Source organism: Leucoraja erinacea, chromosome 1 (genome assembly GCF_028641065.1).
Source record: "Leucoraja erinacea ecotype New England chromosome 1, Leri_hhj_1, whole genome shotgun sequence".
NCBI lineage: Eukaryota > Metazoa > Chordata > Chondrichthyes > Rajiformes > Rajidae > Leucoraja > Leucoraja erinaceus.
In genome coordinates, this window is record NC_073377.1 from 168,101,446 (window position 1) to 168,126,828 (window position 25,383).

Below are 25,383 nucleotides of genomic sequence, written 5' to 3' on the forward strand. Positions count from 1 at the left end.
GGAGAGAAGGCAGGTACGGGATACCGAGTTGGATGATCAACCATGATCATATTGAATGGCGGTGCAGGCTTGAAGGGCCGAATGGCCTACTCCTGCATCTAATTTCTATGTTTCTATGAAAGATGGAGATGTGTTTGCAAGAAGTTGAGGTGTGGAGTTATTTTGTAATTAATGCTGCTATATAATTAAATTTCTACTCCCAACATGCCACAAATGAAATGACTTTATTTTGCAGAATTTAGTTCACCATGTACCTTTTACTTCACACAGTTATGGTTTCCAATTCCATGTGTATAAAAATATAAAGAGGTAGTCAAGGTATGGTTTAGGAATTGTGCAGGTTCCTTTGGGTCCAATGCCTGCCTCATTGTGAAATATATGAAACATCCTTTGTTCCAGAAATACAAAGAACCTGCCTTTACTTTTCTCACTGCATTTGTAACTCTTTTGATATCACTACTTGCACTGAATTGTAAAATCTCATTGTTTGCTGCCAGTTTCTTTCCCTTATTTCTCTCATGATCCACCTGATTCTTCTTTTTTCCTTCTAGTTAGTGACCTTATCCATTATATATTACTTGATTACCATCAGCTATCCTGACTATATTTCTTTCCAGCTCATATCCTATGAAAACACCACTCCCTTCACCTATTTTCTCAGTCTCTAATACATCTGGTTTAGCAATGCCATCTTGCTTCAGCTTCTTGCTTGCTTTGTGCCAGTGCTTCTGAAATGATTCTTTTTGTGTTCAACCAAGGATCCACCTTCACTGTTGTTGATCACCCCCCATCACCGTTCCATTTTATTCATTCAAGTCCAAGTTCAAGTGAGTTTATTGTTATGTGTCCCTGTATAGGACAATGAAATTCTTGCTTTGCTTCAGCACACAGAACATGATGGGCAATTACTACAAAACACAGAAAATAGGCAATTAGATTCAGATTCAATTTTAATTGTCATTGTCAGTGTACAGTACAGAGACAACGAAATGCATTTAATTACTACACAGATCAGTGTGTCCATAAACCATTGCATAAATATATACACACATGAATAAATAAACTGATAAAGTGCAAATAACAGATGCCAGTTTCTTTGAAGAAGGGTTTCGGCCCGAAACGTCGCCTATTTCCTTCGCTCCATAGATGCTGCTGCACCCGCTGAGTTTCCCCAGCATTTTTGTGTACCTTCGATCTTCCAGCATCTGCAGTTCCTTCTTGAACACAACTGCAAATAACAGATAATGGGTTATTAATAATAAAAGTTTTGTCCGAGCCAGGTTTAATAACCTGATGGCTGTGGGGAAGTAGCTATTCCTGAACCTGGTTGTTGCAGTCTTCAGGCTCCTGTACCTTCTACCTGAAGGTAGCAGGGAGATGAGTGTGGCCAGGATGGTGTGGGTCCTTGATGATACTGCCAGCCTTTTTGAGGCAACGACTTCCTCTCAAAACCACATAGAATTACCCTTGTCATTGCCTTTCTTCCAACTTTGAATGGATAAATTATGTGCCATTCCTGACTTCTCCAAACTGAGACCGCCACCAAATATATCTTCCCTTCCACTTCCTGAAGTCTAAAGACAATCCTTCCTCCATAACAGCATTATGTTTATTATTTAACTGAGTACCAAGGTACAATGTAAAGCTTATTTGTTATCTGATCAGATAATGCCATAATTACAATAAACACACGTACAACAGGTGGAGCAAAGAGAAAGATACAGAGTGCAGAATATAGTTCTCAGCTTAACAGCGCAATGGTTCCAAGGAGAGAGTACAATGTCCACGATGAGGTAGTGGAGGATTGGTTGTACACATTGCTTAAGGTCAGGTAAAGATTAAAGACAAGCTTCTCCATGTAAATCTGCTTTTTTTGCGCTATCTAATCAAAGACTTTTACACAAACAGGCAACTATTGTCAATGAATCTATCGTTTAGAGTTATACAAATATATTTTTAAAGTCATAATTGTACCTGCTTTTACCACTTCCTCTAGCAACTCATTCCACATTCCCACCAACTTCGATGTCGGAAAAGTTGCTCGTTAGTTCCCATCAAAATCTTTCCCTTCTCACGTTAAATATGTGCATTCTAATTTTAGACTCCTCTACTCTGGGTGAAAGATTATGACCGATCACCTTATCTATAACCCTCATGATTTTATATACCCCTATAAGGTCACACCTATGCTTCAAGGAGCCCACTTCCTCCCTTCTCCACCAAGCCTGTTCAATATCTTCTTATAATTCAAACTCTGCAGGCTCAGTAACATCCTTGTGAATCTTTTCTGCACAATTTCCAGATTAAACGCATGTTTCCAATAACTAGATGACCGGAACTGCATACAATACTCCAAGCGAGGTCCCACTTATGTTTTGTACAGTTGTGACAATCTGTTCATACATATACCATGGCATACAGTAGATGTTCGCGTGGTCAAAAGTGATGGATGATATCTCAAAGATCTTGAAGGCGTGGCTTTAGTAGAATCTGTCAGTTATTCGTGGTGGAGATGCAGCTAATTAGTTCAATGGGAAAAAGTCTGGTTATTTTATAAATGGTATTACATGTAATAGCTATTAAATCAGATTGCTTTATGGTGATCTATCTTATTGACACTAATTCCGCAATATGTCTTTTATCTATTTGATTTGTTACAATAATTTTGATCAGGTGTACTTAAAAGCAAAAAAAACATGCTTAAGTGCTGGTATCATTTTCATTTTTATAGTCTGGGCTTGAATTTGGACTCTCACCTTTTAAATGAAACTTAAGCTGCACAACTTTTTTTTTTTTTAAAGGACTATTGAAATATCAAATCAACCTAGCAATGCAAATGATTTTTTTGTCTGCAACAATGCAGCAATTAAGATGACTTAAGAATCTGTTTTAAAAATTGCAAAGGCAGTAAACACCGCTACAGGTTATTTACTGTATATGCTGCCAAATAGTAGTTACAATATTGGGCAAGGCATCAATCAGGAAATTAGTGAGGCATGTAACAAGGGGTTACACAGTAATCATGAGGGATTTCAATCTACATATTGAACAAAACAAATTGGCAGTAATAAGATGGAATCATGTTCATGGAATGTGTGCAAATGATTTTCTAAATCAATATGTAGAAGCATCTTCTAGAGGGGAGAGGGCAATTTTAGATCTCTTTTTGTGCAATGAGAATAAGTTAATTGTTAGTCCCGTGGTAAAAAGACCTTTAGGCAAGATTAACCACAATATGAAATAATATTACATTGAATCTGAAACTAGTGTCATAAATATTAATGAGAGAAACCATGAAGGCATTAGGAAAGAGTTGGCTATGGCTAATTTGAAAAATACATTGATAGAGACAGGTAATGTGTAGCATTTAAAATAATAACTAATAGATTGTGAAAATATGTATTCAAGGGACAAACTCAAAAGGAAATATGATTCATCCATAGCTGAGAAGGGACATTAAACATCACATTAAATCAAAGAAAGTTTAGAAGGTGATCACATCTTAAGTTTTAAGATAGTTCTGACTAAGGATAAGTCTGGATCTTGGGGGAATATTGGGAGTCCAACAAAAGAGTGCCTTAGATGTTTCTTAACAGATATTGAGTGAATTAAATTGACTGGAGACTAACATCTATGATCATTAGGTCTGTGGGAAGAAAGTGAGTAATATTATCCATTTTTAACTACAGACACTTGCGAGAAGCACAGCTTTGGACCCTATAGTTGAGAACTGTGCTGCTCATTATGATTCTTGCTCACATTAGCTTGTTAATAGTTCAACACCATCCTTCCTGAGGGAGTGCAGCGTAGGTTTACACGGTTAATTCCCGGGATGGCGGGACTAACATATGCTGAGAGAATGGAGCGGCTGGGCTTGTACACTCTGAGGTTCAAGATTCAAGATTCAAGAGAGTTTATTGTCATGTGTCCCTGATAGGACAATGAAATTCTTGCTTTGCTTAATTTAGAAGGATGAGAGGGTATCTAATTGAAACATATAAGATTGTGGAAGTGGGATCGGTATGGTTCGGTATCGGTATGGGTAGAGCTGCACAACACTAAGGGGCAGAAAACGCTGGTGGGTGTTGTGTACAGGCCACCTAACAGTAGTAGTGAAGTTGGAGATGGTATCAAACAGGAAATTAGAAATGCGTGCGACAAAGGCAAAACGGTTATAATGGGTGACTTCAATCTACATATAGATTGGGTGAATCAAATTGGCAGGGGTGCTGAGGAAGAGGATTTCTTGGAATGTATGCGGGATAGTTATCTAAATCAACATGTAGAGGAACCAACGAGAGAGCAGGCTATTTTAGACTGGGTATTGAGTAATGAGGAAGGGTTAGTTAGCAATCTTGTTGTACGTGCCCCCTTGGGCAAGAGTGACCATAATATGGTTGAGTTCTTCATTAGGATGGAGAGTGACATTGTTAATTCAGAAACAATGGTTCTGAACTTAAAGAAAGGTAACTTTGAGGGTATGAGATGTGAATTGGCCAAGATTGACTGGCAATTAATTCTAAAAGGGTTGACGGTGGATATGCAATGGAAGACATTTAAAGACTGCATGGATGAACTACAAAAATTATTCATCCCAGTTTGGCAAAAGAATAAATCAGGGAAGGTAGTACATCCATGGATAACAAGGGAAATCAGGGATAGTATCAAAGCGAAGGATGATGCGTACAAATTAGCCAGAAAAAGCAGCATACCGGAGGACTGGGAGAAATTCAAAGACCAGCAGAGGAGGACAAAGGGCTTAATTAGGAAAGGAAAAATAGATTATGAAAGAAAACTGGCAGGGAACATAAAAACTGATTGCAAAAGTTTTTATAGATATGTGAAAAGAAAGAGATTAGTTTAAACAAATGTAGGTCCCTTGCAGTCAGAAACAGGGGAGTTGATCATGGGAACAAGGATATGGCGGACCAATTGAATAAACTACTTTGGTTCCGTCCTTCACTAAGGAAGACATAAATAATTTGCCGGAAATAGCAGGGGACCGCGGGTCAAAGGAGTTGGAGGAATTGAGTGAAATCCAGGTTAGCCGGGAAGTGGTGTTGGGTAAATTGAATGGATTAAAGGCCGATAAATCCCCAGGGCCAGATAGGCTGCATCCCAGAGTACTTAAGGAAGTAGCTCCAGAAATAGTGGATGCATTAGTAATAATCTTTCAAAACTCTTTAGATTCTGGAGTAGTTCCTGAAGATTGGCGGGTAGCAAACGTAACCCCACTTTTTAAGAAGGGAGGGAGAGAGAAAATGGGGAATTACAGACCAGTTAGTCTAACATCGGTAGTGGGGAAACTGCTAGAGTCAGTTATTAAAGATGGGATAGCAGCACATTTGGAAAGTGGTGAAATCATTGGACAAAGTCAGCATGGATTTACGAAAGGTAAATCATGTCTGACGAATCTTATAGAATTTTTCGAGGATGTAACTAGTAGCATGGATAGGGGAGAACCAGTGGATGTGGTGTATCTGGACTTCCAGAAGGCTTTCGACAAGGTCCCACATAAGAGATTAGTATACAAACTTAAAGCACAAGGCATTGGGGGTTCAGTATTGATGTGGATAGAGAACTGGCTGGCAAACAGGAAGCAAAGAGTAGGAGTAAACGGGTCCTTTTCACAATGGCAGGCAGTGACTAGTGGGGTACCCCAGGCTCAGTACTGGGACCCCAGCTATTTACAATATATATTAATGATCTGGATGAGGGAATTGAAGGCAATATCTCCAAGTTTGCGGATGACACTAAGCTGGGGGCAGTGTTAGCTGTGAGGAGGATGCTAGGAGACTGCAGGGTGACTTGGATAGGCTGGGTGAGTGGGCAAATGTTTGGCAGATGCAGTATAATGTGGATAAATGTGAGGTTATCCATTTTGGTGGCAAAAACAGGAAAGCAGACTATTATCTAAATGGTGGCCGATTGGGAAAGGGGGAGATGCAGCGAGACCTGGGTGTCATGGTACACCAGTCATTGAAGGTAGGCATGCAGGTGCAGCAGGCAGTAAAGAAAGCGAATGGTATGTTAGCTTTCATTGCAAAAGGATTTGAGTATAGGAGCAGAGAGGTTCTACTGCAGTTGTACAGGGTCTTGGTGAGACCACACCTGGAGTATTGCGTACAGTTTTGGTCTCCAAATCTGAGGAAGGACATTATTGCCATAGAGGGAGTGCAGAGACGGTTCACCAGACTGATTCCTGGGATGTCAGGACTGTCTTATGAAGAAAGATTGGATAGACTTGGTTTATACTCTCTAGAATTTAGAAGATTGAGAGGGGATCTTATAGAAACTTACAAAATTCTTAAGGGGTTGGACAGGCTAGATGCAGGAAGATTGTTCCCGATGTTAGGGAAGTCCAGGACAAGGGGTCACAGCTTAAGGATAAAGGGGAAATCCTTTAAAACCGAGATGAGAAGAACTTTTTTCACGCAGAGTGGTGAATCTCTGGAACTCTCTGCCACAGAGGGTAGTTGAGGCCACTTCATTGGCTATATTTAAGAGGGAGTTAGATGTGGCCCTTGTGGCTAAGGGGATCAGGGGGTATGGAGAGAAGGCAGGTACGGGATACTGAGTTGGATGATCAGCCATGATCATATTGAATGGCGGTGCAGGCTCAAAGGGCCGAATGGCCTACTCCTGCACCTAATTTCTATGTTTCTATGTTTCTATGTTAAGTGTTTGGACACGCTAGAGGCAGGAAACATGTTCCCGATGTTGGAGGAGTCCAGAACCAGGGGCCACACAGTTTAAGAATAAGGAGTAAGCCATTTAGAACGGAGACAAGGAAACACTTTTTCACACAGAGAGTGGTGAATCTGTGGAATTCTCTGTCTCAGAGGGCGGTGGAGGCAGGTTCTCTGGATGCTTTCAAGAGAGACCTAGATAGGGCTCTTAAAAATAGTGGAGTCAGGGGATATAGGGAGAAGGCAGGAACGGGTACTGATTGGGGATGATCAGCCATGATCACATTGAATGGTGGTGCTGGCTCGAAGGGCTGAATGGCCTCTACTCCTGCACCTGTTGTCTATTGTTACATAATGTTGTGCTGATGTGTTGATTTTGACACTAGTTCTTTAGAAACATAGAAAATAGAAAATAGGTGCAGGAATAGGCCATTCGGCCCTTCGAGCCTGCACCGCCATTCAATATGATCATGGCTGATCATCCAACTCAGTGTCCTGTTCCTGCCTTCTCTCCATATCCCCTGATCCCTTTAGCAACAAGGGCCACATCTAACTCCCTCTTAAACATAGCCTTTTACATTTAAAAAAATATATATAGTAGCTTTGCCAGGTTAGTATCTCTTTCTAAATGATGCCTTCTCTTCGCGTAGGTCCCAGCCCATGTGAACATCAGTACATTGAACCAGGTTGAGAAATGTGTTGGACCTTGAACTTGCACTGTGGAGTCAAGGAAAGAGTGTTCACGTCGCGGCCCTGTTTCCACCAATCTCTCCACCACAAAGCACAAGACAGGCACAGTTGTATGCAGATGTCGAGAAGTGTGTTCAGCTCTGGCTGAACAATTTCTAATCTTGTGATGTAGATTCGATAAGAAGCATTGTGCGGTGATGTACAATTTTATTGCTGCTGATGGATTATGGAGCTACATAAATAATGAAAGGCTGATTCTTTCAATGCTTCCCTCTCAGTGATGCTGAACAGAGAATGCACATAGTAAACAAATGCAAAATATTCCCTTAGCTTTACTTGATTAGACGTCATTCCTTGCAAGGGTCATGTTCATGCTCCCACCCAATCACCTGTCCCACTCGTCCTTGCTGGGAAACATAGAAACATAGACAATAGGTGCAGGAGTAGGCCATTCGGCCCTTCGAGCCTGCACCGCCATTCAATCTGATCATGGCTGATCATCCAACTCAGTATCCCGTTCCTGCCTTCTCTCCATACCCCCTGATCCCTTTAGCCACAAGGGCCACATCTAACTCCCTCTTAAATCTAGCCAATGAACTGTGTGGCCTCAACTACCTTCTGCGGCAGAGATTTCCAGAAATTCACCACTCTCTGTGTGAAAAAGGTTTTCCCCATCTCGGTCCTAAAAGATTTCCCCCTTATCCTTAAACTGTGACCCCTTGTTCTGGACTTCCCCAACATCGGGAACAATCTTCCTGTATCAAGCCTGTCCTACCCCTTAAGAATTTTGTAAGTTTCTATAAGATCCCCCCTCAATCTTCTAAATTCTAGCGAGTACAAGCCGAGTCTATCCAGTCTTTCTTCATATGAAAGTCCTGCCATCCCAGGAATCAGTCTGGTGAAAGGCATAGGTTGCCTGGTAAAGGATGGAGCTGGAATGCTGACTGTTAGAACTGATTTTCTAAGAATCAGTATGTCAGCCTATATCTTAACTAGGCTGTTTGAACAGTCCCCGAATTCTCGTATTTGGACAAGAAGTATATTAGGGAGCTCACAAGAGCGCATAATCCTTCATCAGTCTGAAGGATGATCCCGACTATTTCCAACCACACATGTTCCTTGACCTGCTGTGTTCCACCAGCAGTTATTTCGCATCAAGATCACAGCCTTTGCAGCCTCCACAAGGGTGGGTTGGGTTGACTTTTGTTGTTTGGTAATTTGCCAATAGCCCATGGGACAAGGGTCCCATTCATTATTTTAACAATGTTAATGTTGATATGTTGCTAGATTTGTTGATCAGCATTATACTTGACATCCTATTTACAGTATGATATGCAATTGAAGTTTTACAGTATAGTTCAAGAGATCATTGACCTTACCAAAGTCAAGTCAAGTCCCATTTATTTATATGGCGCATTTAACTCTCGGTGGTTAAAGTAGGTATGTTACAAAACCTACCTGAATCGTGTCTGGGCATTTGAGGCACAAATCCAGCTCAATGTGAACGTTCTAAACCAGCGCGTTCACAGGATCCCACTAGAAAGCTGATTTAAATTGACTTTAATTTACAGCAATTGAACACTAAATTCCTTCCATTTGGCCTATAAATTGATGTAAATGAGATTTAAAAATCATGTTTTATTGTGAATTATTTGTGAATGTTATTTGGACACTTAGGCTATTTAAAAATGTTAATCATTTATTAAGAAATGGATAGATGTTTAGATCTAGTAATTGACGTTTGAAATTAGCTACAATTGGGTTACTAACTAATTATATGCTTTAATTTCAGGTCATCCAAGTAAGATTATTTTATATTTGTTTCAGAATGTTTCAATCTATGATAACTGAAAATTTCATTCAGTTCTCTTAATTTTTAAGAAAGTTGTGGGCTTTTGACTGTCCATGATCACAGCTTTTTTGTTATGTCCATAGAAAATCAATAGGGAACAAGATGCTAATTTCCGAGTATGAAAATGGCCATAACTTTTTTATTACTTGAGATATGAAAGTGAATTAGGTGTCAAATTAAACTTATTGTTATGCTTTATCTGATGGGATAAATTGCAGACTTGTTTTTTTAAATCTCAAAATGTTGTAACATTGCTAGTTAAAGTGCTTTATACATTGGTGGAGCTACCAAAAACCCTGTTCTGTTCAAATATTCATGAAGACAAAATATTAGCTCTCTTAATCTCCCAATTTCCCCCCTAATTGCCAGCTTGCTTTAATGAACGTATCAAAATAATCTTTCATTAACAAGTTGTGAAACAACAAAACATAATTGATTTACAGTGAAAACAATGAACAGATTAGCACCTCCCTAACCCATACTTGCCAGAAAACACAAGTTGATGATAAAAGGTGTGGATTTTAATTCGGGTGAATACAGTCAACTATTAACAGTAACAACTTTTGTTATTTATCCCTCGTCTTTTAGGCAAGAAAGATAATATTGAGGAACTTACAGTAACCGCTGAATTAGTAAATTTCGCTCTGACCAAATGTTCGTATTGAATCCCGGAAGTTAGACATTAAAATAAAGTCGGTGATGAAAAACATAATGCAGAAGGAAGTATCTCAGAGGAAGCTGGAGGCTGACAGTCTTGTGCCCGGCCAAGTTGTTGATGTTACACCAGAGAGAGAGCTCACGGTATGTGGTGGGCGGGAGAGATATATCAGCCTGTGGGGGACCTGGGGGAAAGGAGACGGCCATGTTCCAGGGCGGGACCTGCTGGTCTTACCTGAAGGAGGTGGCCCGGGACTCACCTGGGGCTGAGGACCAGTTCGCGCGGGCAGAGGAGGGGGGTGGGGGGGAGCGTGCGGGCAGGGGGGGGGGGGGGAGGAGGGCGCGGACAGGTGAGGAGAGGGACAGGGGGTGGGGCGCGTGGGCAGGTGAGGAGCGCGCGCGCAGGTGAGGGGGGAGCGCGCGCGCGCAGGTGAGGAGGGGGGCGGACAGGGGGTGGGAGCGCGCGGGCAGGTGAGTGGGGGGGAGCAGCGCGCGCAGGTGAGGGGGGAGCGCGCGGGCAGGTGAGGGGGGAGCGCGCGGGCAGGTGAGGGGGGAGCGCGCGGGCAGGTGAGGAGGGCAAGACCACAGGTGACACCTGTCCAGAGTACACACACACACGCCGCACATCAGATGCACGATACTCCAGCGCTGTCCAACTGCAGTCTAACTAAGGTTAGTTGAACGTTACAGCTCCGGTTTCATTGATTTGACTCGTTGTACAACGCAGTGTGAGTTGTCTCCCCCTCCCCCTAATAAAATCATGTCAGATTGACATTTAACTGCGGGATGGACTGCCATGGTTTTTAGTTTGGGGGCTGGACTTCCCCACAGCCATCAGGCTATTAAACCTGGCTCGGACAAAACTCTGATTATTAATAACCACTTTCTGTTATTTGCACTTTACCAGTTTATTTATTCATGTGTGTATATATTTATATTATGGTATATAGAAACATAGAAACATAGAAATTAGGTGCAGGAGTAGGCCATTCGGCCCTTCGAGCCTGCACCGCCATTCAATATGATCATGGCTGATCATCTAACTCAGTATCCTGTACCTGCCTTCTCTCCATACCCCCTGATCCCCTTAGCCACAAGAGCCACATTTAACTCCCTCTTAAATATAGCCAATGAACTGGCCTCAACTACCCTCTGTGGCAGAGAGTTCCAGAGATTCACCACTCTCTGTGTGAAAAAAGTTCTTCTCATCTCGGTTTTAAAGGATTTTCCCCTTATCCTTAAGCTGTGACCCCTTGTCCTGGACTTCCCTAACATCGGGAGCAATCTTCCTGCATCTAGCCTGTCCAACCCCTTAATTTTGTAAGTTTCTATAAGATCCCCTCTCAATCTCCTAAATTCTAGAGAGTATAAACCAAGTCTATCCAGTCTTTCTTCATAAGACAGTCCTGACATCCCAGGAATCAGTCTGGTGAACCTTCTCTGCACTCCCTCTATGGCAATAATGTCCTTCCTCAGATTTGGAGACCAAAACTGTACGCAATACTCCAGGTGTGGTCTCACCAAGACCCTGTACAACTGCAGTAGAACCTCCCTGCTCCTATACTCAAATCCTTTTGCTATGATTATTTATTCATGTGTGTATATATTTATATTATGGTATATGGTATATGGACACATTTATCTGTTTTGTAGTAAATGCCTATTTTTTCTGTGTGCTTAAGCAAAGCAAGAATTTCATTGTCCTATACAGGGACACATGACAATAAACTCACTTGAACTTGACTCCATATGATAAAGTCGGCACAGAGTTCGAAACGTCTGTGTTACAGCTTTAAATCCACCCACATCTAATTAAGTATTGCTGTCACTGCAACAGATGCAGAGTCACACAGCGCACAAACACATCCTTCGACCCACCGAGTCGCTTCGCTACCAAACACCCATTTCCAATAAATCCTACATCGATCTCATTTTAACCTCCCCATATTTCCGTCAACTCCGCACTCTATAATCTGCAAACTAATGTAGCATCCAGCGCGTCTGTGCGAGAGGCGAACATTAGACCATCAGGAGAAAGCGGGTGGGAAGACAACAGGTGCAGCAGTAGGCCATTCGGCCCTTCAAGCCAGCACCGCCACTCAATGTGATCATGGCTGATCATCCCCAATCAGTACCCCGTTCCTGCCTTCTCCCCATATCCCCTGACTCCGCTATCTTTAAGAGCCCTATCTACTTCTCTCTTCAAAGCAAAGATCTTTGCTTGAAAGCATCCAGAGAACCTGCTTCCACCGCCCTCTGAGGCAGAGAATTCCACAGACTCACCACTCTCTGTGAGAAAAAGTGTTTCCTCGTCTCCGTTCTAAATGGTTTACTCCTTATTCTTAAACTGTGTGGCCCCTGGTTCTGGACTCCCCCAACATTGGGAACATGTTTCCTGCCTCTAGTGTGTCCAAGCCCTTAACAATCTTATATGTTTCAATGAGACCCCCTCTCATTCTTCTAAACTTCAGAGTGTACAAGCCCAGCCGCTCCATTCTCTCAGCATATGACAAGAGTAGGGTAGATGAGCGCTGGCAGAGTGGAAGCCAACTCATACGGACAGTACTGTTGGGTATGTTTGTACCCAGGTCCTGGTGCTGTGGGGAAGAGGCTGAACCTCTCTGAATTCTGGTGGGGGTATCCAGGAGAAGAGAAGATGACTAGCTGTTTTTTTTTAAATGATGCCTTTTACTAAAGAAGGGACTCTGAAGCAACAAGCAACAGGCCAGGAGTACTATTAGTAATGGAAAACCTGTACTTGTACTCCTGTGTTATCTGTCCCCACCAGTATTGTTCCTGGCTCCCTCATGTTATATGGTACCACCAATACTGTACCCCTGTGACACCATAGTTGTGCCCACCAACACAATACCCCAGCTTCTAATGGGCGGCTGCAGACACAGACGATTTTGCTGCCCTGAAGTGGTCTCTGATCCCTGGCTTGAGATCTATGCTCAAACATGGCAATTCCTTGCCTTAGCCCCATGCATTCTGTGTTGGCTTCATGAGAAATTGGTGTTCCCTTTCAAAGTTATATGGTGCAGCCAATTTCCATCTGCTACTGAGACAAGAAGCATGTGCATCCACTTTGTACAAGGTCAACTCTGATGGGCTATGGTGGACAATGTTTGGACCAAAGATACTATAAAACAGGGACGTTTGGTTACCTGCCCCACATCTCAAATGCACGTGTGTTGGTTGGTTAATCAGGTTTTTTAAATTGCCGGTACACAAAAGTGCTGGAGAAACTCAGCAGATGCGGCAGAATCTATGGAGCGAAGGAAATAGGCAACGTTTCAGGCCAAAACCCATCTTCAGACTGATGTTGGGTGGGGGTGGGGGGGAGAAGAAAGGGGAAAGGAAGATGAGGAGCCCGAGGGAGAGCCGAGAAGGTGAGGAGACATATTTAAATTGCCCATTGGTGGGTGATGGAATTGATAGTTGTGGGGAGAATATAGATGGTTCTGTGAGCCAGTTTAGATGCAATGGAAGAAATAACTTCCCTTTATGCTGTAAGGGAATATAGATAGGACTGCAGAGTAATAGAAACATAGAAACATAGAAATTAGGTGCAGGAGTAGGCCATTCGGCCCTTCGAGCCTGCACCGCCATTCAATATGAAAATGGCTGATCATCCAACTCAGTAGCCCGTACCTGCCTTCTCTCCATACCCTCTGATCCCCTTAGCCACAAGGGCCACATCTAACTCCCTCTTAAATATAGCCAATGAACTGGCCTCGACTACCCTCTGTGGCAGAGAGTTCCAGAGATTCACCACTCTCTGTGTGAAAAAAGTTCTTCTCATCTCGGTTTTAAAGGATTTCCCCCTTATCCTTAAGCTGCGACCCCTTGTCTTGGACTTCCCCAACATCGGGAGCAATCTTCCTGCATCTATGCCCCTGTCCCACTTAGGAAATCTGAATGGAAACCTCTGGAGACTTTGGGCCCCACCCAAGGTTTCCGTGCGGTCCCCGGAGGTTTTTGTCAGTCTCCCTAATGGTCGAAAGTGGTTTCCCTTTCTTCCGGTTGCGATGCTAGTTGCAGGTGGTTGCCGGAGGTTGCAGGTGGTTGCTGGAGGTTGCAGCTAGTGGAAGGTCTCACCTTCCACCACCTGCAACCTCTGGCAACCACCTTCAACTAGCATCTCAACCGGATTCGACTAAAAAATTACCCATTTTTAAAACGGCAACCTATTTTTAGTCACGGCCGGTTTTGAATTTTTTGAAATAATCGCCGGAACCACTTTCAACCGTTAGGGAGACTGACAAAAACCTCCGGGAACCGCACGGAAACCTTGGGTGGGGCGCAAAGTCTCCAGAGGTTTCCGTTCAGGTTTCCTAAGTGGGACAGGGGCATTAGTCAAAATTAATGTTTTACCCTAGGTAGGGACCTAATCACCCGGAGTGTCCCACAATTCTATTCCAAGTCATCAGAACCCTAGCAATTTACAATAGATTATCTGAGATTCCAGGGCAAATGTGGAGACTTTGCACGTATGCATTGTAATTCAATAGGTTCTTTTAGTTTCTATACACTATCAAAGTTGTTTGCTGATCATTTATTTGAAGAAGCAGATCATATCTGTTCAGTTTTACATTCTGAATACAAATTAATTTGGATTGTCACTGTTCAAATGAAAAAATATTATGCAGCTGACTCACTGAAGGAAGTATAAATTAGAAGGGGTGACATCTGTATTTGGTACAGGAAGAACAACATGGGTTGACCACTTTATAAAACCATGTGCCTGACATGTCATAGAAACATAGAAAATAGGTGCAGGAGTACGCCATTCGGCCCTTCGAGCCTGCACCGCCTATTCAATATGATCATGGCTGATCATCCAACTCAGTATCCCGTACCGGCCTTCTCTCCATACCCTCTGATTCCCTTTAGCCACAGGGCCACATCTAACTCCCCTCTAAATATAGCCAATGAACTGGCCTCAACTACCTTCTGTGGCAGAGAATTCCAGAGATTCACCACTCTCTGTGTGAAAAATGTTTTTCTCATCTCGGCCCTAAAAGATTTCCCCCTTATCCTTAAACTGTGACCCCTTGTCCTGGACTTCCCCAACATTGGGAATAATCTTCCTGCATCTAGCCTGTCCAACCCGTTAAGAATTTTGTAAGTTTCTATAAGATCCCTCCCTCAATCTTCTAAATTCTAGCGAGTACAAGCCGAGTCTATCCAGTCTTTCTTCATATGAAAGTCCTGACATCCCAGGAATCAGTCTGGTGAACCTTCTCTGTACTCCCTCTATGGCAAGAATGAGGGGACTTAACATTTGTATGAATCAAGTTTCAGTGGCAGTTCAATTTTTTTTGTTTGTGCCACATTCAAAAGTTAGATTTATTTCCAGGTCCGGGATTTCTGTGCACCAGTGTGTAATCTAATTTTTAATTGCATCGCTGAGTTTTTCATGAGAGATTGCGTAAGATTTCATTAGGTGCCCCCGATATTTTCCAAAGAGGAAAACCACACTGTCATGTAGTTCTGTGTTTGCATTCCCTACCTCCAGATGGAACAAGAATCCCCTGTCCTCATCTTTCACCCTGCCAGCCTCTGCATCCAACACGTCATTTTCTGACATTTCCGTCACCTCCAACACAATCCCATCACCAGTCACATGTTTCTATCCAAACTCCTTACTGCCTTCTGCAGAAACAACTCCTGAGCACGTGCTCAGCCCATCAAGGCCTACAGGATCTCCCAGTTGCTAAACTCCATGCAAATTGGAGGAGCAGCACATCATATTCTGCTTGGATTGCTTGCATCCCAATAGGCTGAACATTGAATTCTCTAATTTTAGGCAACTTCAAACCAATAAGCCCTATGCTTATGCAGCAAGCTATCTTTACTCCTGCACTATAGTCCTCTTGCATTGAAGGCGTACTGTTGACCTCTTAACTGCTTGAATGTCTACTTTCAGGGACTGGTGTACAAGGATACCCAAGTCCTGTTGCAACTTCCTTTTCACCAATGTCACCATTGAGATAATTAGTTGTTCGTGGAAAGATGGTGAGGTGAGAAAAATCTTTTTCACCCAGAGAGTTGTGAATTTGTGGAATTTCCTGCCACAGAGGGCAGTGGAGGCCAAATCACTGGATGGATTTAAGAGAGAGTTCGATAGAGCTCTAGGGGCTAGTGGAGTCAAGGGATTATGGGGAGAACGCAGGTACGGGTTATTGATAGGGGACGATCAGCCATGATCACAATGAATGCCGGTGCTGGCTCGAAGGGCCGAATGGCCTTCTCCTGCACCTATTTTCTATGTTTCTATGTTTCTATGTAAGATGTATACGTTAGATTTATTCATGTTATATTGCATCTGCCATTCATTTTTTCACCTTGAAATATCCAATGACATTGGAGTCTCTTAATATACTTCCTCTCCACTCCACTCCATCTTTTGCGTCATCTGCAATCTTAAAAATGTTACACTTAGTTCCTTTACAATAAACTCCAGTATTTGCCTCACTACTAATGTTTGGTTAACTGGTCTGCAATATCCTGTTTTTATTTCTCACCCGATTTAATATGACTTTGTTTGCAACCCTCCTATCTGTAGGAACTGCTCCATATTGGGAGATGACCGCCAGTGCATTCACAATTTACAGGTTAATTTCCTTGAATATTCTGGGATATAGATTATCTATCCTAGGAATTGTCAGCATTCAGTCCCATCAATTCCCTCAGCATTATTTCTTTACAAATAATAACATGCTTCAGTTCCTCCACCTCATTAGACCCTTGATCCCTAATATATCTGGGAGGCAATTAGTGTCCTCCTTTGTGAAGGCACATGTTCAGTTTTTGATTGCTTTGCTCGCAAACATAGTCTCCATTATTCCTGACTTTAGGGGACCTGGAGTCACTAACCTATTTGTTGTCACTACCCTCTTTCTCCTCATGTTTATGGAAGCTATCAGTTGATACTTTATCAATTTACAGTTCATATTTCATCATTAATCAACCTTTAGGTGCTCTTCTGCTGAATTCTAAACTGCTCCCTAATCCTCCTGCCTGATGTTTATTCTGGTGATTCCATACACCTCGCCTTTGAATCTAATACAATTGCTAATTTATTTTGGTTAACCACGACCGAGTAATCTCTCTTGATTTATTTTTGTACCAAACAGGAAATAACTGTGGTAAATAATGTATACATTCGTTAATCATTTTCATTGCCGATTCACTATCAACCTGTTCAGTTCCCTAACCTAACTCGTACCTCATTTATCTATCTATCTATCTATCTATCTATCTATCTATCTATCTATCTATCTATCTATCTATCTAGCCGTCTGTCTGCTATCTATCTATCTATCTGCCTATCTGTCTGCCCGTCTGTCTGTCTATCTATCTATCTATCTATCTGTTCTTGACCGGTTTTGGCCATCTGTGCTGCGATTTCCGAGAGAACACCGCCACCTACTGCCGTCATTTTTGGCCACCTTGCTCAGAGCCCCCCTCCGCCGTATGTGTGCTGAGGATTTTTCCCATGGATGAAAAATTACAGAGATATTAATAATCTTACAAAATTCCCCATTCTCTCTGCTGCCCCTGCTGGCGGCAAGGGGGAGGGGCTATAAAATCAGGAAGTGGTGTGCCTCACTCACTCTTCAAGATGGAGGAAGGCAGAGGGTCACATTTCTCTGAGCTGTGAATAACACTGAACACATGTTTACTCAAATGTAAGTGTCCTTAGTGGTTCTAAAACACTTGCAGAATGTGTCTATTGGTTCTAAAATGTTTGCAAAAAGTGTCTCTTTTGGTTCTACAATGCTTGCAGAATGTGTCTTTTTTGGTTCTAAAATGTTTTTTAAGTTCTCCTCCCCCCCCTTCCTTCCACCCCATCCCCTCTCCTCTCTTCCCCCCCTCTCCTCTCTCCCCCCCTCTCCTCTCCCCCCCCCTCTCCTCTCCTCTCCCTCCCCCCTCTCCTCTCGTCTCCCCCCCCTCTCGTCTCTCCCCCCCCTCTCTCCCTCTTCCCCCCCCCTCCTCTCTCCTCTCCCCCCCCCCTCCCTCTCCCCCCCCCCTCTCTCCTCTCTTCCCCCCCCCCTCTCCTCTCTCCCCCCCCCCCTCTCCTCTCTCTCCCCCCCTCTCCTCTCTCCCCCCCCTCTCCTCTCTTCCCCCCCCTCCTCCTCTCCTCTCCCCCCCTCCCCCTCTCTCTCTCCCCCCCTCTCCTCTCTCCCCCCCCTCTCCTCTCTCACTCCCTCTCTCTCTTCCCTCTCCTCCTCTCCCTACCCCTCTCCTCTCTCCCCCCCTCTCCTCTCTCCCCCCCTCTCCTCTCTCCTCCCCTCTCCTCTCCTCTCTTCTCCTCTCCCCCCCTCTCCTCTCCTCTCCCCTCCTCTCTCTCTCCTCCCCTCTTCATTCCTCCCCCCCCCTCTCCTCTCTCTCCCCCCCTCCTCTCCTCTCTCCCCCCCCTCTCCTCTCCTCTCTCCCCCCCTCTCCTCTCTCCCCCCCTCTCCTCTCTCCCCCCCTCTCCTCTCTCCCCCCCCCCTCTCCTCTCTCCTCCTCCCCCCCCCTCTCCTCTCTCTCTCCCCCCTCTCCTCTCTCTCCCCCTCTCCTCTCTCCCCCCTCTCCTCTCTCCCCCCCCCCCTCTCCTCTCCCCCCCCTCTCCTCTCCCCCCCCCTCTCCTCTCTCCCCCCCCCCTCTCCTCTCTCCTCCCCCCCCCCTCCTCTCTCCTCTCTCCCTCCTCCCCCCTCCCTCCTCTCTCTCCCCCCCCTCTCTCTCTCTCTCCCCCTCTCCTCTCCTCCCCCTCTCCCTCTCCCCCCCCCTCTCTCTCTCCCCCCCTCTCTCTCTCCCCCCCTCTCCTCTCCCCCCCTCTCTCCTCTTCCCCCCCTCTCCTCTCCCCCCCCCCTCTCCTCCCTCCCCCCCCCTCCCTCTCTCCCCCCTCTCCTCTCTCCCCCCCCCCTCTCCCCCCCCTCTGGAATTCTCTGCATCCCCCCCTCAGGTTCCCTCCCTCTGCCTTCCCCTCCTCTCCTCTCCCCCTCTCCTCTTCCCCTCTCCTCCCCCCTCTCTCCCCCTCCCCTCTCCTCCCCCTCTCCTCTGATCCCTCCTCCCTCCTCCCTCCAGGGCCCCCCCCCTCCCTCCCCCCTATTCCCTCACCCCCCTCTCCTCTCCCCCCCCTCTCCTCTCCTCCCCCCCTCTCCTCTCTCCCCCCTCTCCTCTCCCCCCCTCCCTCCCTCCCCCCCCTCCTCCCCCCCCTCTCCCTCCTCTCCCCCCCCTCCTCCCTCCTCCCTCCATGCCCCCCCCCTCCTCCCCCCCCCATCCCTCACCCCCCTCTCCTCCTCCCCCTTCTCCTCCTCCCCCCTCTGCCTCCTCCCCCCCCCCTCAGAAGATGCAGAGAGTCTGTTGAAAAAACCCCTGTCACAGAGTCCTGTGGTGAGTCTGTGAAATTTGCACAGAGAGTGGTGAGTGTGGAATTCTCACAGAGAGTGGTGAGTCTGTGGAATTCTCTGCTTCAGAGGGCGGTGGTGGCAGGTTCTCTAGATGCTTTCAAGAGAGAGCTAGATAGTGCTCTTAAAGATAGCGGAGTCAGGGGATATGAGGAGAAAGCAGGAACGGGGTACTGAGTTGGATGATCAGCCATGATCATATTGAATGGCGGTGCTGGCTCGAAGGGCCGAATGGCCTACTCCTGCACCTATTGTCTATTATAAGTAGTGTTTTGACTTTGTTTACTCCGTATAATCTTTGTTTGAGGATGGAAATGAGAGGATGGAATATTGCAGAGGCCACGTTATCATACTTTGCAAATAGACACAAAATGCCGGAGTAACTCAACGGGACAGGCAGCATCTCTGGAGAGAAGAAATGGGTCAAGACCCTTCTTCAGACTGATCACACTTTGCATTACACAATCCGCAGTTGAATCTCGTTAATGTAGATTGTGTTGGGGGAAAAAACCCCCTCTCAAGTGCCCTGTCTTAATTAGGCATGGTATAAACCAAAGAGAAATATTGCAGAAATGCATTGGCATGTTTAAAAGTCCATGAAGGGCATAAAATGATAGGTATAAAGCAGCTAGGCACCGAATATTTTATATTAATTTAGTTTTAGTTTAGTTTGGAGATATAGTGCAGAAACAGGCCCTTCGGCCCACCTAGTCCGCTCCGACCAGCGATCCCTGCACATTAACACTTTCCAACACACACTTGGGACAATTTACGGTTTTACTAAGCCAATTCGCCTACAAACCTGGAAGTCTTTGGGAATGTGGGATGAAACTGGAAATCCCGGAGAGAATCCATGCAGGTCACAGGGAGAACGGACAGACAAGCACCTGTAGTCGGGATCGAACCTGGGTCTCTGAGCAACTCTACCGCAGACCCACTGTGCTGCCCAATGAAGGCACCTTTTTATTTTGGTCAGGGATAAAGTGGCGGTATCAGTCTGAAGAAGGGTCTCGACCCCGAAACGTCACCCATTCATTCCTTCTCTCCGGAGATGCTGCCTGACCCGCTGAGTTACTCCAGCATTCTGTGTCTACCTGTTATTTGTTTTTAAATCTCTGAATGGGCTCGCCCCGCCTTATCTTCTCTGAGCTGCTCCACCCATACGCTCCTGCCCGGTCCCTCAGGTCAGCTGCTCCTGGAGGTACCGAGGTCTAGTCGGAGGCTCAGAGGGGATAGAGCCTTCTCTGTTGCTGCTCCGGCACTCTGGAACACCCTGCCGTTGCACATCAGACAGGCCCCTCACTGTCCATCTTCAAATCCAGTGTTAAAACACATTTGTACTCCCTGGCTTTTGACCATGCCTGAGGCTTTGCTTCTGTTTGTGGTGTTTTTGATGTTTCTTTATTTTACATGTCTTTTCCTACTATTTCTTTTGATTGTTATTTTTGGTGTGTATTAACTTTTTTGTCAATGATTAGTGATGTACAGCACTTTGTTGCAACTATGTTTGTTTTTAAAGTGCTCTATAAATAAAATTATTATTATTATTATTATTATTACCTGGTGATATCTAGGAGTCGCTATTGCATGTATCAATGCAGCTGGGGACTGCATCCTTTCTAAACTGTCGATCAACCAAGGGGGAATGATCTACCAAAGGGAAATGCAAGAGCCCTGAAAGGGGGGGAGGGGGGAGGGGGGGAGGGGGGGGAAGGGGGGGGGGGGGGGGGAGGAGGGGGTATATCTCCACTTTATCTTCTTTTTTTTTTTTTTTTTTTCCTTTTCCTCTCTTATATCTTTACTCAATCTTTGGCCACTCTACTTTGTTAGTCCAGGGGTCGAGGGGGGAGGTGAAGGGACAGGTGTTGCATTTCTTGCGGTTGCAACGGAAAGTGCCCGGGGAGGGGGTGGTACGGGAGGGAAGGGAAGAATTGACAAGGGAGTTGCGGAGGGAGCGGTCTTTGCGGAAGGCAGACATTGGGGGAGATGGGAAGATGTGGCGAGTGGTGGGGTCACGTTGGAGGTGGCGGAAATGGCGGAGGATTATGTGTTATATTTGCCGGCTGGTGGGGTGAAAGGTGAGGACTAGGGGGACTCTGCCCTTGTTGCGAGTGCGGGGATGGGGAGAGAGAGCAGTGTTGCGGGGTATGGAAGAGACCCTGGTGCGAGCCTCACCGTTTGACCTGTTTTTACAAAATGTTAAATGGTCAGCTCGACATAGATTACAAGACCTACACCAGACCCAAACCAATTAGGAGCAGACAAGGGCATTCGGTCCAATTTGTGATCCCAGCTACCAAGACAGATGTGTACAGCAATTCGTTCTTCCCCCGCACAATTAAAGCATGGAATAATCTCCACCCTACTCTAGTTACCCAACCAGATGCAACTAAATTTAAGGTAGCTCTTTCTTCCCAATAACCCTTACTGGCTTAATCCCTCCCTTCACCACCTCCAGTTTAAATTCCATTTGGAATATTTTGGAGGACCAAGAAACCAAGAACCAAGAATGTTTCAGTCAATGGGCCTTCGGCAGAAAAAGGTAATACTCATTGGAGTTATGGAGTTATTGGCCTGATCTGTTATCTTAGTTTCTCTCATTACAGATACTGTCAGTTCTGTTAGTTATCTCTAGATAAATGAGCAATGACATTTCAAGGATGGTTTAATTACTATACTTGAAGTAATGAGTACAGCTGGTACCAGCTGTTCATATAACAAGCACCAAGTTCTTGAACTTAATGGCTATATCCTGCAATTATTGTAATGTTTCACCGATCAAACAAACATTGTGGTTGTGCAAGGATTCCCGGAGAACTGATTCTCTCTTGTCTGACTAACAGACTGACTGCAAAACTGTAATTATTTGTAGTATTCCATCTTACCGACTCGAATAAATAAATAGTAATAATGCTCATGAAATCCCAATCACTATGGAGACAAGAGTGGAAATCGTTAATGCATCATCCTCACAATGTTTTAAAGATAACATTATTTTCATGGTAGATTGTTCAAGAAGGAACTGCAGATGCTGGAAAATCGAAGGTGCACAAAAATGCTGGAGAAACTCAGCGGGTGCAGCAGCATCTCTGGAGCGAAGGAAATAGGCAACGTTTCGGGCCGAGTTTTCACGGTAGATTATCAGGTGATTTTGACAGCAATATGCAGGAAGATTGTCCCCGATGTTGGGGAAGTCCAGGACAAGGGGTCACAGCTTAAGGATAAGGGTGAAATCCTTTAAAACCGAGATGAGAAAAACATTTTTCACACAGAGAGTGGTGAATCTCTGGAACTCTCTGCCACAGAGGGTAGTTGAGGCCACAGTTCATTGGCTATATTTAAGAAGGAGTTAGATGTGGCCCTTGTGGCTAAGGGGATCAGGGGGTATGGAGAGAAGGCAGGTACAGGATACTGAGTTGGATGATCAGCCATGATCATATTGAATGGCGGTGCAGGCTCGAAGGGCCGAATGGCCTACTCCTGCACCTATTTTCTATGTTTCTATGTTTCTAATAGGATAGGAGCATTAATAAAGTAAAAATAATTGCATGTGAGCAGCTGCGGGTGGCGCTACTGAGCCAGTTGCAGTCTGATGTGATTTGTGGTCTTAGTCTGAAGATTTTTCATTACAATTTTAATCCTAATTGTCAGATCAATATTTTTTACAAAGATATGACACACAAAATTGATGGGATCCCTAAATTTCAATAATGAACCATCTTTTGTGACAAATCAGTTGGTGTAGATGTGTAATTTACAATAATACCTGCTTATAATCTAAGTTATATGAAGTTTATGTTATAATGAAGAAGAATTACATTGATTCCGATCGCTTGTGAAGAAAATGTTTCCGATTATAACATAATGAGTGCGCACACATTTTGTAGCTGAGAATAGCATGACTTTGCTATTAGATATTTAAGGAAGATCAGTTCATGCTGGCAAAATTGAAGGTAGACAAAAATGCTGGAGAAACTCAGCGGGCGATGCAGCATCTATGGAGCGAAGGAATAGGTGACGTTTCGGGTCGAGACCCTTCTAGGAGAACTTCTTCAAAGTAGACATACCTTGAGGAGATTTTGCAGTGGAGTGGACTAATGCCCCTGTCCCACTTGGGAAACCTGAACGGAAACCTCTGGAGACTTTGCGCCCCACCCAAGGTTTCCGTGCGGTTCCCGGAGGTTTTTGTCAGTCTCCCTACCTGCTTCCACTACCTGCAACCTCCGGCAACCACCTGCAACCTCCGGGAACCGCACGGAAAGACAAAAATGCTGGAAGAATTTCTGCAGAGACCGCTCCCTCCGTAACTCCTTGGTCAATTCGTCCCTTCCTACCCAAACCACCCCCTCCCTGGTACTTTCCCTTGCAACCGCAGGAAATGCTACACTTGTCGCTTTACTACCCCCCTCAACTCCATCCAAGGACCCAAGCAATCGTTTCAGATGAGGCAGAGGTTCACCTGCATCTCCTCCAACCTCATCTATTGCATCCGCTGCTCTAGATGTCAGCTGCTCTACATCGGTGAGACCAAGCGTAGGCTTGGCGATCGCTTCACCCAACACCTCCGCTCGGTCCGCAATAACCAACCTGAACTCCCGGTAGCTCAGCACTTCAACTCCCCCTCCCATTCTGAATCCGACCTTTCTGTCCTGGGCCTCCTCCATGAAGAGTGAGTCCCACTGCAAATTGAAGGAGCAGCACCTCATAGTTTGCTTGGGCAGTTTACACCCCAGCGATATGAACACTGACTTCTCCAATTTCAGGTAGTCCCTGCTTTCTCCCTCCTTCCCCTCCCCTTCCCAGCTCCCCCACAGCCCACTGTCTCCGCCTCTTCCTTTCTTTTTCCAGCCCCCCCCAACATCAGTCTGAAGAAGGGTCTCAACCCGAAACGTCGCCTATTCCAAAGGCATACCGAAAATCAGTGCAAATATTTACTTTTAAATTCTCCCCAGTAATACAAGCTTGAATTAAAGCAATTCATTCAGCTTGCTGTGCTGAATAAGGTGACTCAATGGCAGCGGCTTCTACAATTTCCATTTCCTGATTAACAATTGCATACCCCGACAATCTCTCACCCCACGGCCCAATAGATGCACTCCCGTCCGCATATAATGTGATGTCAGAGTCCTCTATAGGTGCGTCCCTTAAGTCCTGTCTTACAGATGCCCTCCCATCCACAGCCTGTAATTTCCCATAGAAAAAGGTTAAGCAAATCGTACAAATGCAGGGATCCTCCATTTTATAATGTCTTCATCTTTGGTCAATATTAACAACTGGACCGATGGCTTCCCAGTAGGTCATAGTGAGGAACTGCATGGTGGTGAGTTAGTTCGATATCAAGAGCTTGAGTGGCTCCTGTTAGAGATGACCATTGCCTAGTACTTGTGTTGGAGATGACCATTGCCTCGTATTTGTGTGGCATGAATATTCCTTGCCATCTATCAACCCATGCCTAAATGTTGGCTAGATCTTGCTGAATGCAGATGTGAACTCTGTCGATTTCCCAGGAAAATTTTATAGCTTTTTGTTTTGAGGTAGACCACCAAATACAATTTGTACTGTTAGTCTATGGACCTTGAATTCTACTCAACCGGACATTAGAACTCTTATTAATGAAATTAGTTGATTTTGTTGATATTGGACTATTTATGAGATTATAACAATTTTCTTTTAGAAACTTTGAAGCCGATCATAAGACTTGCATTTTAATTTGAAATCTGTGCAATTTAAGCAAAGCTGGTGAAGCAGAACTGTCGGCTCTGCTAATATATTAGCTACCTGTGTTCTTATTTGGACTGCATCCTTATCTCCATGGTTACTGGTGCTGTGGACTACCTTTCAATGAACAAATCCTACACTAGCTCTGTTTGTCATTCTTCACTACACACAGTTTATCTGAATATAATGTGGCTAAGGACTGTGCTAAAATGTGTGAACATATTTGATGTCCTGTGTATCATCTTGACAAATACGTGACTGTATATTGCACCACTATGCTTGACTTTCTCTGTTTTCTGTGTGCATGTGTAAATTTACAAAAGACATGTCATTGGTGTCTGATGCTTTTATTTTCTGCCAGTCTGCTCTGTATTTT

At 44.7% G+C, this 25,383-nt stretch overlaps 1 protein-coding gene across 1 annotated transcript in view; it reads left to right on the forward strand.

Moving 5' to 3' along the window:
* Nucleotides 1–10,484: 10,484 nt before the first annotated feature.
* inpp4b (inositol polyphosphate-4-phosphatase type II B) overlaps nucleotides 10,485–25,383 on the forward strand; it is a 613,166-nt gene continuing 598,267 nt past the window's right edge. The window contains 1 exon segment of the mRNA XM_055647772.1: nucleotides 10,485–10,560. The gene's annotated coding sequence lies outside the window, so the exon portion shown is untranslated.